This window comes from Hemicordylus capensis, chromosome 5, assembly GCF_027244095.1.
Source record: "Hemicordylus capensis ecotype Gifberg chromosome 5, rHemCap1.1.pri, whole genome shotgun sequence".
Lineage (NCBI taxonomy): Eukaryota > Metazoa > Chordata > Lepidosauria > Squamata > Cordylidae > Hemicordylus > Hemicordylus capensis.
The window spans coordinates 58,993,023-59,012,151 of NC_069661.1; the positions used below are offsets into that span (position 1 = coordinate 58,993,023).

General features: G+C 42.7%; 1 protein-coding gene across 17 annotated transcripts in view; it reads right to left on the minus strand.

Annotated features, from left to right (window-relative positions):
- The window catches only part of INPP4B (inositol polyphosphate-4-phosphatase type II B), a 461,921-nt gene that overhangs the window by 309,133 nt on the left and 133,659 nt on the right, over window positions 1–19,129 (minus strand). The window contains exon 1 of one of the 17 annotated variants that reach the window (XM_053254005.1): window positions 4,227–4,233. The exons of the other annotated variants lie outside the window; for them this stretch is intronic. The gene's annotated coding sequence lies outside the window, so the exon portion shown is untranslated. Of the gene's footprint in view, window positions 1–4,226; window positions 4,234–19,129 lie in introns of those variants that run through there. 17 annotated transcript variants of the gene reach the window in all.

A 19,129-nucleotide genomic window follows, 5' to 3' on the forward strand; every position in this document is an offset into this window, starting at 1 on the left:
AAACGCTCAGAGCGCCCTACTAATGTAGAAAACATGCACATCATTAGTTTGGCAAATTTTAAACATGTATGTCTGTCCTCGATTTCATGAGGCAGGCAGCCTACTAGGTCAGAGGCACTTGGGTCCAAATTAGAGAAGCTAAAAATGACAGTTGTGTATCTAGTAGGGTTATGTGTTGCAGCCCTACCTCAGTTTGGGGGCTGTCTTGGCACTTTGGAAGTAGTTCTCAATTTGATTTGGACGTGTTGGGGGTTCTTGCTTCACTTCAGGTCAAATTCCTTCAGCCCTCTGAAGCTTTGCTTTGGCCCATTCCTCCTATTCCTAAGAAGTACTTATAGGGTCAGGAAGGGGGTAGAAGACATGCCACTTTCCTGTATTCACTCCCAAATGCAAAGCAACAGGTAGCATTTTCCATGGCTTGAATTTTTAAATGCCTTTTATTTCTTTGATTCCCTTGCCGCCTGGGAGATGGTGTGGGTGCTCATGAGGGTTGCAAAAGTTTTTGAGGTTGTGACCATTGTTGCAGTCTCAGAAGAGGAACCCAAGAGCACCTGGACCATTTTCAGGACTCCAGGCAAACTAACATGGGGGTGGGAAGGCATTTTAAAATTAAAGCTGTGTAAAACGCTGCCTGATCCCTCACTTCTGGGAGTGTAGATACCAGAAAACAGCCTGTCTCCTGCACAATCATGTAAGGACTTTTAGAGATAGGGAAGGAGGAGCTGAAGCAAACTTTCAGAAGGCTGAAGGGTTTGGACTGGTTTGCTTTGCTTCAGCTAGGGGTGTGCACAGAACCGGCTGGCCCGGTTCGAGTCAGACACTCCCTTGAACACCCCCCCCAGTCTTGTCCGGGGGGTTTCACAAACATTTTTAAACAAAAATTTAAAAATTGGTTACTTACCCTCTTCGGGGGAGTTGTTGGAGGCGGTGGGGAGGTCCGCGGAGGTTCCCTTGCAGCCCAAACCGGGCCATGCAGAGTTCAATTACGCAGATGTGGTGGCCTCCAAAATGGCCACTGCGCCAGAGGAGGAAGGCCCAAACAGGCCAAAGAGCCGGTCAAATGGGCCAGTTTCGGCTGCAAGGGAGGCCGGCAGGGGGAGGGGGGACCTCTGCAGACACCCCTCTCCCACTGCTTCCAACAACTCCCCCGAAGGAGGGAACAAAAAAAATATTTATTTTAAAGTCCGCAAATTCCCCAAACAGTCGGGGGGTGTTTGGTCCGGGGTCGGACCAAACGGGATGGTTCAGCTCGACCCCGAACTGTCGAACCTGTTTGCACATCCCTAGCTTCAGCCCCACCAGGGTCAAGTAGGTACACAAACTTTTTAATAACCCTAATATTTAGTTCCTCCGCTCTCTCTATAATGTTTAGTATAATTTACCACAATAATCTGAATTTCCATGCCCTATATCATTAACTGCTAATTGTAACGACTATGGAAATACATGACCCAGAGGCCAAATTCTGATATAACGTGGTTCTGCCCACCCCGCACTCTCCTGTCCGCATCTGAACATTCAGGAGAGCGTCCTCCCTGCAGTCAGTGAGACTGCAGCAGTGCGGGGGATCTAGCTGTTCAGGCTTTGTTCTTGCTGCAAGGACAGCCTGCATGGCAAATCAGGGAGCAACTTCCTCCCTCATTTCCACTCTGGCTGAATGTAGTCTCCAGTGCTGCATTCAAGTTAACCCCTGCTAACTTGGCAAAGAGGCACCTTTTAACGTGGTGATTCTCTTTATCTAGCAGGGGGAGAGTAACTGGCCCTATTCACCCCCAGCACAGTACCTCCAGTGACTGTTGCTGGTGTCTATCTTATGTTTCTTTTAGACTGTGAGCCCTTTGGGGACAGGGATCCATCTTATTTATTTGTTATTTCTCTGTGTAAACCACCTTGAGCCATTTTTGGAAGGGCGCTATAGAAATTGAATAAATATAATAATATAAAATATAAATATATTCAAATGAAAAGGAGGCTCCCTGGACCCTGAGTTTGGTGCAGCAAACCGCACTACAAACCAAAGGTTCAAACTGAAGTCTCGTCAGCATGATTTCGGGTAGTGCTATGGACAGGACCAGAATTATCTGGGTTCGGATGTAACTGTAAGTCCAACTCCAGTCCCCCATTATTATACAAATGTGGCCAGAATGAAATGACATAACAAAAACATTGCATAAACAGGCTCCAAAGTATATTTAATTTTTTTTTAAGCATTCGGTATTTCAAAAGGTGGTTGGACAAGGTGCAGTGTTTTGCTTTGAAGGAAAAATGCAGTACAGTTGCAGACCGTAAATACACTTCAGTGAATGTTTAGCTCCAGGTTGCCTGTTGAAATCAATTTTATATTAGGTGTGGCAATCTGAAGATTCACTACTATCTGATCACTTTTCAATTACCTTGCTGAAATGAGATAATCTTCTCTCTCCAGCAGCCTGGACAAATGCTCACATTTCACTGCAGCAAATAACTGACACCTTACTGGCAATCTCAGTGGAAAGTAAAAATTAAATAAGAGCCAACAATGAAATTGTAACTCTAAGACAAAGGAAGAACTTTGATCACTCAAGTACCGATCAGACTTCTGCTGATGAATATCTGGAGACTGGAGAGCTGCACTTCAAAAATCAGAAGAAACTAAAGATGTTTCAGAGGAAACCAGGCATTAACAGGAACTTTATCTTCCCTTTGTTTGCACCAGGCCTCTCAGACTCGTTGCTCTAGATGCTCCTGATTCCATCTTTATCATCTGGCCTAAGCGGTTTCATTGGAGAGTTGTCATGTAGTTGCTTCTCTATGAGTACAACATGCAACTCAGTCCACATTCACCTTGTCCTGACACTACATCTGGAAAAGGTATCAACCAGCAGCACAGTAAATGTGGGTTGAATTATGAGTGGTGCACATTTGTGAAGCAAGGAAACGACTGCAGCATGAGTAGAATGGACACAGTAGAATGGCCCATTCCACTAACAGTTTAATCAGGTGAACTAAACTTCCATGCAAATAGGATCTCTGGTCTCATAGCTGCATGTTGGAGCCCATCGCCTAACATTGTCTTATCTTCTTGCAGCTGATTGCCCCTATTCTGCATCTCCTTTAGCCCATAGCCACCTCACTTTAGCCCATCCTTTCCCCACTTCAAACACACATACCTCAGCCATTTCTGCAACTGGTGATTGCTGCTTGGGGAACAAGATAAAGCTAACCACAAATTATTTTTAATTCTCAACAGCATGAGCAAATTTGACTCCCCAAAAATTTTGTGCAGTAACTCAAAAGTTTTTAATGATGTAATATTGTTTTACGACACTGTCACTGGCATCCCAGTATGCAATATCTCAAATATAATGTAAAGGTAAAATGTGCTGTCAAGTTGATTTTGACTCCTGGTGCCCGCAGAGCCCTATGGTTTTATTTTGGTAGACTACAGGACGAGTTTACCATCGCCTTCTCCCGTGCAGTATGAGAAGATGCCTTTCAGCATCTTCCTATATCACTGCTGCCTGAAATAGTACCAGCAGGGATTCGAATCGGCAACCTTCTGCTTGTTAGTCAAGCATTTCCCCACTGCACCATTTAAGGCTACCAAATATAATGTAGTCGCCATAAATGATTTGTTCTCTGTGGATTAAAAAGCACGAGCTGTGACTTTGTATTCCAGGCATGAATGGGTTTTTCCCATTTGGATGCAAGGGCACCCTTGCCCCATTGTCATAAATGGACTAATGTCTGCTTATAGAACTTATTACTACTACTACTACTAGCTCAACCCGTACAGAGCATCTGTGTGCTAGTAACTGATTGCTCCCCTCACCCCCTGGCCCTGCCACAGCCCCCCTCACATCAGAGATCTCTCCACCCTCACCTGAGCTGCACTCCTACTCCTGCTCTGCCATCCCATTGTTTCCGCCCCCCTCACCCTTCTTGGTCACTCCTCCATCCCTTCACCCCTCACCCCCTTGGTTGCAGCTGCAGCATTGTGATGTCTATTGGCCAAGCTGCAGCCCCCTATACCCAGAGACCTCCCAACCCTCATCTGAGACCCGCTCCTCCCCACAGGAGCAGCAGCAGTGATTGACCGGACCCTTCCAGCTGTCACTACCACCATGGCCACTCGTTCCCTTCAGGCCACTGACAGTCCCGGGCCCGTCCCTTGCCTGCCTGCCTCTGCCAATGGCCTCTACAATCAAAAACATCTTCCGACCAGTAACAGTTGCATTACAACTGACCTTAACCATCACAGGCTCCTCCTCCTTATCTGCATATAGCATCCCCACTGCCCAATCACCACGGTGCCACAGGCTCCTCCTCCCTATCTGCATATGGAATCCCCAATGCCCAATCAGGTGCTTCTACTTGCAAGCTCTGTCAGCCAATCACCTCCTCCCCCTGTCAGCCAATCGCCTCCTTTCTGCCACAGCCCCACGCATCCCGTTTTGGAGAATTAATTATATAGATTATTTTTATTTAACATATTTTTATAGCACCCAGGTCTCTAACACAGATTATCTGGGTGGTTTACAAGACTTGCCTTAATAGGTTTTACTTGAATTTGCAAATGTAGTTCAGTGTGCACTCAAAGTTCATTCCCACTTGTTCTAGCATTCTTGGTATGATTCTGATGGTCTCAGCTCACATCCTATCCTTCAAATATACTCTTTTGGTTTTCAGTTCCCAGGATGTCAGGCAATCTCACCCCTACCACATGTTTGGTTAGGGGGAGGGGTCTAGGATATCACATGGCCACCTATGCTCTTGGCACATAAGTATGAGCTTATGTGGCTCTTTTGGTACAAGGCACAATTCATAAGGAACACACAGAGCACAGATGGTTCAGCAGATCATAAGACTACACAATGTATGAGATATACAAATACCCCATGGTGGCAACAATAGTTTTTGTTTCATGACATATATTGAGGGTTAAAGCACTTTGGGGTTTAAACTAAAGAAATAAGGAGGAAGAAAGTATTTTGATGTCGTTCTGATTATATAATCCCAATAATTCAGAAAGTAGTATGGGAGATAAGAACATTTTTTAAAAGCCCTACTGGTTCAGTCCAAGGTCCATCCAGTTCAGCATCCTGCCTTACTCAATAACCGAGGTGCACTCAAGAAGAACACAAGTGGGGGAAAAGAGGGCAACTGTACCTTGTTGGTGTTCAGAGGCATGTCACATATGAACATGTAACATATTGTTGAGTGGCAAATTTCTAATAGACAAAAACCCTATTCAGACATTATGTTGTACCTGAATTAAGATGTCTGTACACATCTTTTGTCTCTACAGACAAGAGTCTTATATAATAGACATTACCTTAGTTGCAAAGTACTGTTTGTATTACACTCTGTTATTTCATGGATAAGAAATGGTTGTAACTAATCCATCATACAATGCCGTCATTCAATATCAATAATACATACTAGTAATCCACATTCACTCTATACACCACAGTGGCCTGCAATGACACTCAAGCAAAAGGGTTTAACACACATGCACTTATATTATAATCAGTAGAGATAATCATGCTGTTATGCAAATATTGCTATTAATCTGTGAACCATATTTCCCCAATTAATCATACAAAAGCAGGACTTAAAAAGGGGAAATTAAAACTTCCACTGTTCATTCACAACTCAAAATTTTATCTCAGACTAGCTGAAGACAATTACAGGACCTTGGCAATTTATAAACAGATTGTGCCCCAGAAGTTCATAAGATGGGTGTTCAGAACTCGGAAAGCACTCGTAATTCTCAAGAGCAACAACTTCTTTGTATGTATAGGTTGGCATCTGTAAGTTGGTGACATCCTTAATGTCATATATTGTGGAGCTTTGTTTGTATGTACAAATGTTTGTGAGTCAGATGTTTGTAACTCGGGGAGTGCCTGTACCTGCAATTCAGATGTAAAAATTCATAATTTCACTATGAAGTAACTTGTTTGTTTAGGATGTTGGTACTTTTTCAAAAGATATTACTTTGAACAAAATCATAATTTACTAAGAATCAGGCAGTTTTGTAAATGGTAAAAGATTTCTGAAATGCCCAACAACATATTTTTTCATGTATCAACCAATCAATCAATCATCTTTATTCAGTCCATTGAACAGCAAATATTTTTCATGCAATTAAACAGTTATATTTGAAATAAAATTACAGTAAGCGCACTTTGTGGATGCAACAGGTCTAGGTGAAAAGCATGAATAAAACAGTCCCCATATTCCACACAGAAGACATGTGGGTTGCCTGCAGTTTTAATGTTTAAGAACAGCTGGCCTAAATTAGCAACACCCAGAATGAATTCCACCCTGCTGGTTTCAATTAGTTTTCTTTCAGATCTGGAGATATTCACTTTTTTCCACTAGTGGAAGCCCCAACCAGGAAGCACTGACAATTGCCCTTATTTTGAAGTTAGCTAACAAACGGCAAACAATGTTCATTCAAATCTGACAAGAAAGGGATACTCTCATTTTTGGTGAGCCCAGTTGTGGGTTTGCATTAAGTCGGCCAAGCTGTAATTCAACTAACAGGCCCTTTTAGTTGAATTTCCATTAATTCAGCCAAAAAGGTTTCCTATGATTTCATTATGGATTTTTATATTTTGGGTGGTGTTTGCACCAAAGGATTCAACACAACACACTTTAAAAAAATGCAATCATGTGCAGTGCAAATCAAAGAAAGATTTGGACTAAGAATGGAAGCGGCCCGGGCTGCCTCCTCCTTCTCCCCCTGCCCGACACTCGCAGACATCAGTCCTAATACCTCAGACAAAAATAAACCAGCTAGAACTTTATGAGGACATCACATCATAAGTGGCTCCAGCTGTCAGTGCTTGTTCAGATGAATGGTTTAGTGATTCCCTATAATGGGTCACAAATGCATGAAGATAAACAAACATCCCTGTTACAAATAAATCAGTTGGTGCCACCCTGATTTACTTTCATTAGCAGACATAAAAAGGTACCGCAACTCACTTCATCAGTTCACTTGACAGATGTATTTTAAAATATCACTGTTGTCTTTATTTGCAAGTATTTTACAAGCACATATGCTTATGCCCCTCAGAAGCATAAATTATCAAACTGACCATAGATAAGATAGTGTGATATAAACATTACTACTGGCTCCATGATTCTAAACACTTGTAATATAATCTCATGGTCTGGATGTCTTTATAGCCTCATAATAGTTATGATCTCATATAGCCACCAACCAACGACCCCCCCCCTCCGCCAAATTGTAAAAGACTCACAAGTTAGCAGCTGTTCTGTATGCATCTGGCATTTTTGATGCATTTTAGTACCAAATGATTTTCTATATTGTAATAGCAACTTTGCAGTATTTCAAAACACTCTATTTATTTATTTATTTATTTATTTATTTATTTATTTAACATATTTTTGCAAACCTACTTTTGTGTGTTATATGCAATAAGCATTATAAATTAGGTAAATTATCAGCTAACCAATCATTAACTTAAAGTTATCACCCTGCACTTAATTCTTATTAACTGTAATTGCTACATCAACAGCAAATTTAGGAGAAGTTCAATTACAGAATTATCAAATTTCTTGAGAGTCTGAAAGTTGCATCTAGAATATTTGGAAGAATATTGAAAATCCTAAGAACTGAACCTGTATACTGTCCTGGAAATTTTAAAAGCACAACTGCATTAAGTAAAACAGTTTCTCCAAATTAAACTAATGTGGTAGCATATATTGGCATCCCTGCAGAGAGAGGCATAACTGTACATGCATACATTATAATCAGAGGAAAGGCCAAAAATACAATAATGTGAGAAGGGACTCTTAAAATTACACACATATGCACACAACTATGCAGAAATCCCCCCTCAGTCCTCCACTCTTTCTTAACTACTCTCTGTGCTGGCCAAGGAGCAGGACAAACAGCAGCAAAAGCCCTACATGGGAAGGAGACTTCTCCCCACAAAAACAGGACACCAGGTGAATTGCAGTAGTGGTGCTACCACTGCACAATGACATACAGACAGTTTTCCTCTCCTTTGTTGTCACTCTGATGTGTGACTTCACAGTGCAGTTAAGTAAAGATGTGGTGATCCTTGGGATCTGATGTCTTCCCACGGCTACCATAATGTCCTTGCTATACCAGGAGGAAGCGGGAAAGCTTCCCACGTATCACCCTCCCACTGCCCTGCTGAAACAATTAAGAAAAGGGGGGCTGATGGCAAAAGAAATGGTGAGGGCTGACAAGAAGGTTCTTGAGCTCATTTCAGATTATCTGAGATAAACTCAAAGGCTGAACTCTAAACTCTAAGGCTGAAACTCTAAGGCTGAACTCACTGGCTGAAATAGTGCCCAACGTTACACACACAGCCATTATATATAATGGCTTCTCTGTTGCACAAATCAATGTGCATAATTTTTGTACTTTGCAAGAACACTCTTGCACAGTTGCACAAACATTACATCCCACCATGTCCATAATGTTGTGTGGTATGTCAGCCACTGTTTGTAACAGCAATACAGTTAATTATGACGAAGCTTATTCCTGAAACCTCTCCACTGATCTCAAATTTAATATCACCATCAACAGAGAGTTCTGTCAAATATAGAAATAGCAAATAAATATTGCCAGAGAGTCTTGATTTTCTACTTGCATTTATAGCGATCACAGATATTACTTGTGGTTGTGGGAAATAAAAGATAAGTTGAGAGCATTCTCAAGTAAATAGGCCACTAAGGAATACAGAATAATTCATCCTGTACATAAAAGAAAAAAACCTTGCAAAGATGATGGATTAGCTGGAACACTACAAAACATGGCAATGTTGAGAAAACTCATTAGAAAAAGGGGGATTTTTGGAATCATTTATCCAACCCAATATCTTGTCATCCATTCCTGTACTATTAAAATGTGTGGATTAGAGACACTACACTTCAGGATAGGGTCCTTGAACATCACCATCTTTAATCGGGGTAGATAACATCATCACAAACTACGCCACTGAGGGGTCCCTATGTGTCCCTACAACTGTAACCGATTTGGTTCATAATGGCCCAGTCATTGTGAAGTTGATAGTGCGTAACAGATACATGGACAGTCAAGTGATGTCATGAGCTGACCGGAAAGTAGACTAAAGATCCAGTTGTACAATTATTTTGCCATAATTACTTCCAAGAGCTAAGTTCAACGGGTCAAATGTAAACTGTATAAAATAAAAGTATTTATTTGTTTTAAGCCTGCATCATCTAAGATTAATTAGCACTCTCTAAAGTAATACTAATGTTCCTTGTTAAATCACTCTTCCCAACCGCTCAGGTCTTCTGTATTTCTATATCCTTTCTTCAAACTCCTCCAGAGATTACAAAATTCTTATACAGAAAGTATTCTGCACAGATATTAACATGTTATATAGCCTTCCATGTTGGAATTCTGCAAACATATTAAGTGGTCCCTTAGGGTGCTTGCTTTTAGCCCCCAGTGTGCTAATCTTTCCAGCATTCATTTCTACTGAACATGTTCCAGACACAAATCATCTGACTGTATGAACATGTGACAGAAAACAAGGGTTGGGTTTTTATCCCCCAAAGCAGCATAACACCATTTGATTTTGATTTTTATAAAATTCACCTTTAGGCAACTTTATAAACACCTTTGTGGAAACACAGAACTTCCAAGAAACATGCTCATGAAAGAACAATACTTAAATCACTTGAATTGATTCAGGTGAGTTAAGCACCATTTTGAGGCCAGTTTTGTTGGGGAAAGGGGACTCAAAATGGCGTTTTTTTGCAGGGGGACTTTTTTGCAGGGGTCTACCAATTGGGGTCAGTGAGTTGACCATATGAATGTGCATGAACCGGTTCATCAGTCCTTACCCACCCACCCAGCCATGTTTCCCCAGCCAGCACTGTGCCCAAAATCGCTGGGGTGGGGTGGCAGCATACCCTTTTGCTGCCTGTCAGTGTCAGACCAAAAGTGGACAGTGCACATGCAAACGTCATGCACCTGCACTGGCCACTTCTGGTCTGATGCTGACCAGGGCGCCAAGAGTGTATGCTGCCGCCTCGCCCCATTGATTCTGGGCACAGTGCCGGTGGGGGAAACATGGTGGGGGTAGGGGTGGTAAAAGCACCCTCCCTTCTCCTTAAAATGTTTTTAAAAACCCGCCGCCAAACTGGCCATCTACCATTCGTGCACATCCCTAATAGTCCAGCCCTTCGTTCTGGTCTTAATGCATCTGCCTGACTCAGAAGACTGTCTACCTAGTAGACCAGTCTTTCGCCGCAGGCAGACACACCAAGTCTGGAACGGAGGGCTGGTTTACCCACCGACCCCAATTGACAGACCAGCTCTCCCCGGAATAAAAGCACCATTTTGAACCCAGTTTCCCCAGCAAAATGGTGCTTGAATCATCTAAATCTGTTTTGGTTGAACTGGGAGTGATTCTCTTCAACCGCAAATCAGGACCTCTATTTTGAGGGCAATTCACTTTGAGGTCGAATCATAAATTGCTCTGAATTTGACTCTGATTCGAGGTCAAATCAAATTGCATTCCCTACTAATTAAACATCATTACATTATGTCAAAGTTCCCTGTGGCAAGGACTCTGCTCCATATTACCCCTTGTGGTGACTTGCTGCAATGCAACAGCTTTTGAGCTTCCAGGCCCTATTGCTGGCCCTACTCTGTGATGCCTGTTATTCACTCCTCTGTATTCAGGAGGAATATAAGAGGCTTCCTGTCTGAAACTACCCTTGCCTCAATATCAATTTCCCTTGTTCTGGAGCAGTTGTCTTCGTGTCTATCCTGTCTGCTTGGGTTGACCATTGGCTTCTCTTGGGCTCCAGATTGCTTGCTTCATCCTCTGGCTGACTACTTACTTGGGTTGACCCTCAGTTTGTTCCTGACTCTTGGCTCCTGTATAGATCCTCTGGCTCTTGATAGTCTACCTGGCTTGATCCCTTGCATGCATGTTACTCTCCCAGTCCCAGATTTGGGCTTACACTCCCTAGTAATCCTCAGTTCCCTCAGACCAGCCTCATCTCAAGTTCCTGGGCCAGTAACTGAGGGCAAAACTGTAAGCCGGACAACAAGTTTTACCATACTAGTTTAGATCTGTATTAACTACCATGGTTTGACTATGCTTTTACTCAAGCTCGGGATATCAGCTATGAAACAAATTGGCAAATGCACAGCAAAAAGGCTTGTAATCTGAGAGGACGCAAGGCCAACTTTAGAGTACTTCTAAGGACAGGCTTGGGGCCGGGCTTGTGAAAACAATGGAATATTATATGGAAATAACAGAAGCACAATGCAAAACAAAAGTATTTGGCAGCCAGCACCAAGAATACAGCCAAAGGGGTTGAGGGAACAAATACATCTAGGTAATTTTGGAGCCTAAATGTAGCACACACACACCCCCGGCATGTTAAGCATAATCCCCTACACACGTGACACATGTAGTATTTTTAACACGAAGGATTTTGAGGGCACAAACAGTAACTGAACTCACAAGAATATAAAACAGGTATATTTGTGCAAATATGCATTAGTGGAAACATTTCAACACACAACTTAACATATTCCCAGTAGGGATGTGCGAACTGGCTCGACATCAAACTGGTTTGGTTCAACAGTTCAGGGTTGAACCAAACCACTCCCTGTTTGCAAACATTTGGGGGTGGGGATCGCAAATGTTTTTCATTTTTTAAAAAAATTACCTTACTCCCTTCTGGGGAGTTGCTGGAGGCAGCGGGGGAGGAGTCCGGGGCGGTTTCCTTATGCCCTCCTCCTCCAAAATGGCCACAAAGCCAAGGGGAAAAGGGGAGAGCTGGCCGAACTAGCCGGAGGGGGCCACAGAGAGAGCCGACAGGGGGAGGGGGAACCTCTGCAGACTCCCCACCACCACTGCCACCTCCCCAAAGGGGAGTAAAGTTTTTTAAAAATCGTACTTTTTAAAAAAAGAAGTTCGTGAACCTGCCCCGGACCGAACCAAGGGGGTTCGAGGGGGTGCCCGACTGAACTGGTCTGGTTGGGTTCAAGTCCAGTCCAGACTCGAACCAAAATGTGCTGGTCGGTTCCATGCACATCCCTAATTCCCATCCCACATATTTCTTTCCCCATTCCCCCACCCTCGTCTCTAAAGCAGAAGTGATGCTCGGCGCCTGGCACAGGTCACAGTCAAGCTTAGTTGCCCGGGACAGTGCAGGCCAGTGGTGTGGCAATACTGACTAAAAAGAATTTGGGGGGGACAGACTAAAAAGGATTTGTGGTGGCCCTGGGCTTCAGCGCAGAAGTCCAGGGGTAAGAGGGTACTCAAATACAATTAAGCAGACCAAAGGGAAGGGGAGCAATTAGGTGGTAAAGGAACCAGGAAAGGGATAGAGATAGAAAGAAGAGAGATTTGCATACCTTCTCCTGAATTCTGCTGATCTCATGTGCAACATCTTGGGTGCTGAAAGTCTCTCTTTAGATCCTTCAGCAGAGGACACAAACAGGTGGTGGGATGCAGACACAGCACCCAAGACTGCAGCTCTGTGAAAGCTCACAGCAATCTGGAGGAGTTCTGAGGGTCCCTAATAGTGCAGCCCCAAGTGCAAATTTTGTGGCCAGCCCATGTCAGGAGAACCTCAGCCTCAGATGGATTCTCTCTGGGTTTCATACTCAAGGAGTTCTGGACTCTTCAGCCAGTCAAAACACAAGAGTAGCTCTCTCATGTGAGCAGGTTACTAAGAGAATTCCCAGAGACTCGAGGTGCCAAGAATGGTCAATGCAGCAGATGTCCCATACAAGGACCATTCAAAGCTAGAGATTCCCATTACTCTCGATCCTGCAACCCAGGGTTTCAACAGTGGCTCAACAGTCTAGTGACCTCAGCTCTAGTGGGAAGAGTGGTGGTTGGATGAGGCTCAGATGCAATAGTTAGCAGTGTGTGCCTTTGAACTTCCAGAGGAAGCAGGACTAAAGAGTAAGGTCCCAAAGACAACTTCACTAGAGCTCCAAGTGACCAATCAGTATGTTCAGTTCACAATAATAAAGACATGGAAGTTGTTTTATAGGAGTTAGGATTGGAAGCAAATCTAAACAGGAAAAACCGGCAGGATGACACTCCTGTCCAGGTGACATTGGCTGGGCTGGAAGACGTGGGAATCTCTGTGTCTAATTCAAGACCTAAAGAGAGACTTTCAGCACCCAAGGTGTTGCACATGAGATCACAAATTCAAAACAACAGGGCACTATTAGTTTCTAAAATGCAACCTCAAGAAGTTCCTTTGGCTGTTGGTATTTTGAAGTACTCTAAATAGGAGGCGGACCTCATGGCCTTGAATGCAAGTAGGACCTTAACATTTTCTTTTGCCCAGCTTCATTCAAGATGCAGCTTAATCAGCAGTGGAGAGCCTTCCTAGATGAATTTTCCACTCCTATGGCCATTCAACTCTATGCGCAACTAGATTTCTCGGGTGTTAAAGGTCAAGCCTCACGGCTGTCCCTGCTCCTATGGCAAGCCTTTAGTAAACAACAGAAAAGTATAGTGGGGGTAGGGAGAAGAGGCTGACTGGTAACACAAAACAATCAGCCAGTGTTACAACGTAGCACAAAGTTTTGCACACCAATATTGTTCCTAGTGTGGATTGCACTTTCCTTGCACATCTCCAAGAGGCAGCAGATCAACTCTACAGGTCTGTTGTGAGGCTTAGAGGAGATCTAGCGCATTTAATGAACACCATGCCAAGGAAAACTCTGTGTGGATGTGACCTATGTTGGCAGACTAGACAAAGCAACACCCGAGTTATATGTGGGCAAAGCAGCACTGTATACTAACTCACTGGACAAGCAGGGTAGTTCAAAACTAACATTTACAGAGCTTTCACAGCATGCAACGGCATCTTGTAAATATGAACTGATAGGGATGTTTAGTGTCCTCGTATAAATTACCATCCAATTTGCAAGTCTACGATAACATTAATGAGAACATAAACTAGGACTCTCATTAAACAAGAACCATAGATTTTAGTACTTCACACACACAAAAAGTCTTAAAGGAATGGATCTACTGGGAAATTCATTACAATAACCAGTTCTGCTACTTGTAGATGTCCTTGGTCTGGAGCCAGGAGAACAATTAATCATTTGTAGGCTGCTGTTCTGAAATAAAAACTTCAAAAGATATTAGGCACCTTTCCCAAAATATAACATATATTGTTTAAAAAATGTCACCATGTTGCCGCTTGTGCACATTTGTAAAACTTATACTTTGCACTATCTCTTCCTTAGCTGCTAAGTTGATCGTTTTGCTTTGAACATTAGCCTTTTATTCTGAACATGGGGGTGGGGGGTGGGGGGAGGTACCATCATACTTAAAGGAGGCTTTTGTGTGTTTTTTTAAGGTGTTCTGTATGAGGTGGCATGAAGGTCACTTTTGCAATTCTTAAAACTCTCCAAAAAGAACTGGAGGGAAATCTTCATTATATACATAATTAAAACAGTGTTTCAGCGTCTTGGAGAGTTAAGGCCACAACATGGCAGGCACAGAACTACAACTATCCCAAAGCTGCACAAATTCAGTCCTTCAGCTTCAAATTCAGTCTTTCATTGCCAGACTTCAACTCCCATCATCGCCAGCCACAGTGGCCAATAGTCAGGGATGATGGGAGTTGTACTCCAACTGCTAGAAGGCTAAAGCCGTGCAGCCCATCTAAAGATCAGTAGGCTGATCTTTAGATGAAACCTGGGCCCCTGCCAAATGCAGTTCAAAAACTGCACATCGTGCACCCTCCTAAAAGTTGCAAATGCTTTAGTGAGTTGTACATTATGTTTTAGTGACCAGATCTGCACCATCGCTTAGGAAATAAGTAAAGTATCAGTGGGACATTCATTTAGATCAGCCTGCACAACATAAGGCCCGGGGGCCATATCCAGCCCATGGGGACTTTTTTGGTGGGCCCCAGAAAGAAATATTTTACCACAACAGTAGGAGCGTGAAGAGCTCTTGGCTTGTCACATTGATGAGCAGCAGCAGCTCAATACAGTTGGCCGCCTGAGACCACATGAGATGCATGCAGCAGCAATGGAGAAAAGACTGAGTGAACCAGTGGCTGCTGGTTGGGCAGTGGGAACAGTGATGGATGAGTGGCTGGGACAGCAGCAGCAGCAGCAGCCACCAGGCACAGACAGAGAGCAATCCAGGAAAGCAGAGGGACATTCTTTGGATTAGTTCCCTCTTCTCTGAGGGGGGCCATCCTCTCTGAAAATTGCCTTTTATCTATCTATCTATCTATCTATCAAATTTGTACATCGCCCCAAACTTTAGTATCTGGGTGGTTAACGATAACATAAAACAAGTTAAAACATACACAAAAATCTTAAGAACAATTTAGGCAATCTAAAAGTCAAAAACAGATTTAAAAAATTTAAAAAGCTAAAAAAGCTGGGTGAAGAGGTGGGTTTTCAAGTGCTTTTAAAACATTGTCAGAGATGAGGAGGATTGTATTTCTGTAGGGAGCGCATTCCACAGTCTTGGGGCAGCAACCAAGAAGGCCCGTCCCCATGTGGCCACCAGCCAAGCTGGCAGCAACTGGAGACAGATCTCTCCAGACGACCTCAATAGGCAGTGGGGCTCATAATGATACGACCATCTTATGGATGTTTACTCAGAAATACAACCTACAGTGTACCCCATAAGGTTTATTTACAAGTAAGCATGTCTAGGATTGCAGCCTGAAAACAAAAGCAATTTAGGAAGAAGACTGAGAATTGGCATTTGTCTGGGGCTGCCATGCACTTCAGATGCCCCAGGGACTGAGCAAGGTAAAGGCCTATTTTGTGAATACTACCATTGGTTAAAGTTGTGAGTCTCTTCTGGGTGGGGGGAGATCCACAACTAACTAATAACTTCTTTCATTAATATTGGTCATTAATTGTAATGTGGTAATGTGCTGAAAATAGACCTCTGCCAAAACCGCACATGATTGGTTTTGACCTACTGGGGCATTTGAATTGTGCACCCCTGATTTAGATCAATCTACCCTGTATAACCTATTGCTGACTTGTAGGACTGCTTTGCTATTTCAACTTCATCTGTTAGTCAACTTGCATGTTTGTAAATACACCAAGTATTATGAAGATACCATAAGCTCCAAAAATCTCTCCTCCAGAAGAAGTCAGAATCGAAAAAGTATTGCATCCTACAACTTCTCACTCCCTCACAAGGAGGGAGTAGGTGTGCAACACCACCACCACATTAGCTCCAGCTGAAGCATTTTTCGTTATGACATATATATGAAAGGCAGAAGGAAGGAATTTAGCTTTCATTTTTGCATCTGTAGTTATCTTTTCCATGTTTGTCACGTATTTTAGACACAACCAAAAGGTTTTAAAGTTTTTTGAATTGTTGTCTTTTAAATTTCTTGTTTTTGTTTTTAACTAATGTTTTAATGCTGTTTTTATCTGTTGTGAACCGCCCAGAGACATAAGTTTTGGGCAGTATAGAAATATGTTAAATAAATAATAATAAATAAATACTTCATTGGCAAATACAGCATATGGACAAACTTGCAACAAAATGCTTACTATGGGAGAAAACACCTGCTGTAATTATTTCTGCCCATTCCCCACAAGCACAGCTATTGTGCCACTGCATTAGGCAAGGTTAAGTACAGAATTCCCTAATTTTTCTTAGACATAGGAAGCTGCCATATACTGAGTCAGACCATAGGTCCATCTAGCTCAGTGTTGTCTACACAGACTGGCAGCGGCTTCTCCAAAGTTGCAGGCAGGAATCTCTCTCAGCCCTATCTTGGAGAAGCCAGGGAGGGAACGAAACCTTCTGCTCTTCCCAGAGCAGCTCCATTCCCTGAGGGGGATATCTTAGTGCTCACACTTCTAGTCTCCCATTCAAATGCAACCAGGGTGGACCATGCTTAGCTAAGGGAACAAGTCATGCTTGCTATCACAAGACCAGCTCTCCTCTTTGAAGTTGCCTAGACTCTTTGAAGTTGACTAGCAGTTCAGTTGAATCCACACTAACATATGGGAGCTCTCTTTCCAGTGACAACTAGATCTATTATATTATGCAAAGGAGATGAAAAGACCACTTTGCGGAGTCATCTTATAAAAACTCAGGGGGGAAAGGGCTGTCAAGTGATAGCTTCAATCATCATATGAGGTAACATGCTGCCCAAATCCACCCCATTCCCTATTTCTCATGCCAACAGCACTTAATCCATCTCTATTAACGGAGTAAAACACAGTCTCTGGACTGGGGGTGGGGGAGCAAGAAAAATGAAATGGGCAAACAGATGCAAAGGGCATTTCTTCCATATCATTATTTTTAAAGAGAACTTTACTTATCATTGCATCTTACAAAGCAAAAGGTCTGAAGTTTCATCATGAATGCCATTTTAAACATATGGATTTTTCAACCAAAGACTAAATTATAAAGCTCAGAAGCACAAGGACAACAATAGAAAGGTATAAATTTCCTTTTAAGTATTTAATAAGAGTCTTTTTATAGAGAATAAAAATGCATATAAAATAGAAGAAATGAAGAATGTTTAAAGATGCTAATTAGTATTTTCCCACAACACAGTGACCTGGTTCAGATGTCATGCAAGGCAGGATTTAATCAAGGTTTCATGGTATATGCCCCACAATTGTCCTTCCCCTCTAGGCACATAGAGAGAAAATATTCTACTACTGATCCTGGCTTGTCAGGATCCATCATGACATCCAAACTGGGTGACCATATTCATTCTAGCCAAATCTTGCAAATAAATCATATCATAGTTTACTTAGAAACTTTAGTTAAAATAAGCCATGATCTAAACCGTGAGTTTAGATATCCTGACAGATTCTGGCTTGTTATTAGCCAAGATTGAAAATAGAATTATTCCTCACATCCTGCTCCTGCACAAAGAAGTTAATGCATTGGGATGTCATTAGGAACATACAAGCCAGCTTGCATTGAGCCGGGTTCAACATTGAGCATACTCAGTTCAGCCAGCCTGAGTTAGAAGAACAGGATCGTGGGGTATAATGATAAAGGGGGATTTGTTACCATGAGAGCCTGTTCAGGAGCACCCACTATTTTTGGAACTACAAGCCTGTAGTTACCACTGCTTGCACTTTGGATTTCACGGGACCATGAGATCTCCATTTTGTTTCACCTGTAGTTAAATCAAAGGGCATGTCACTTTTGCAAGCAGCTTGGGAGAAGGAACTTTTAGGTCAAGTTCAAAGCACAAGATCATAGGAGGGCTCCCCAGGCTGGCTACTCAACAGGTGAGAAGCTGAAGTAGAAAGAAAGCTGAAGATATTCTTTAAAGAATAAGCCAAGTATTCTCCTTATGTTGGCACAGCAAATTTTCAAGACAGAACCTCCTCAGGCAGGAGTGATAAGAAAGTAACAGGTCATCTTCTCTTGCTAAAGAGCATGTTAAGGACTAGCTCAAGGTGCTGGAAGTCTACTCATCTGCATTTTAGTTGCTCACAGATATTCTGACAGACACGAGAGATAAAGCCTTGATATGTTCATTTGGCCTCTCCCTATGGGTCTTTACAGACCTCCCCTAGCCTTTATCTAAGAAAAACCTTACTCTTCCACAGCTTTTGTCAAAGAAGTTCACTCTTCACTTTTGAATAGCCCAACGGACCATCCGGTGCGTTGTCCTTATTGTCGGCCTTTGCAAGGTGCATTTAACATAGTTTTCCTATAACTGGTGAAGCCACCAACGATCAGTGTGTCTTCTGGATCACCAGTACCTCCAGTGTGTTTCGGAAGCACCATTCTGACGTCTTGACAAGGGGCCCCCATCTTGCCCTATCTCAACATACATCTCCATACCAGCTTTTTCTAGCCTGGTCTCCCAACACTCATGGCTGAGGTTACTTTATTTTTTAATTTCATTTTGGCTCCTGGACCTCTGCACCTACTCCGATCCCTGCACCTGCTCTTCTGCCTTCCTGCCCCGGAGAAGAGAAGACTCACGCTAGAGCTGCAAGAAGTGAGGTAGTATATAACCCCTTTTCTGAAAACACAATAAAACCAATCAAACTATCACAATACAATCAAACTATTAAAACACAATAAAACCAATAAAACAGCTAAAAACCCTGGAAATCAGGGCAATAATTTAAAACAATTAGTCA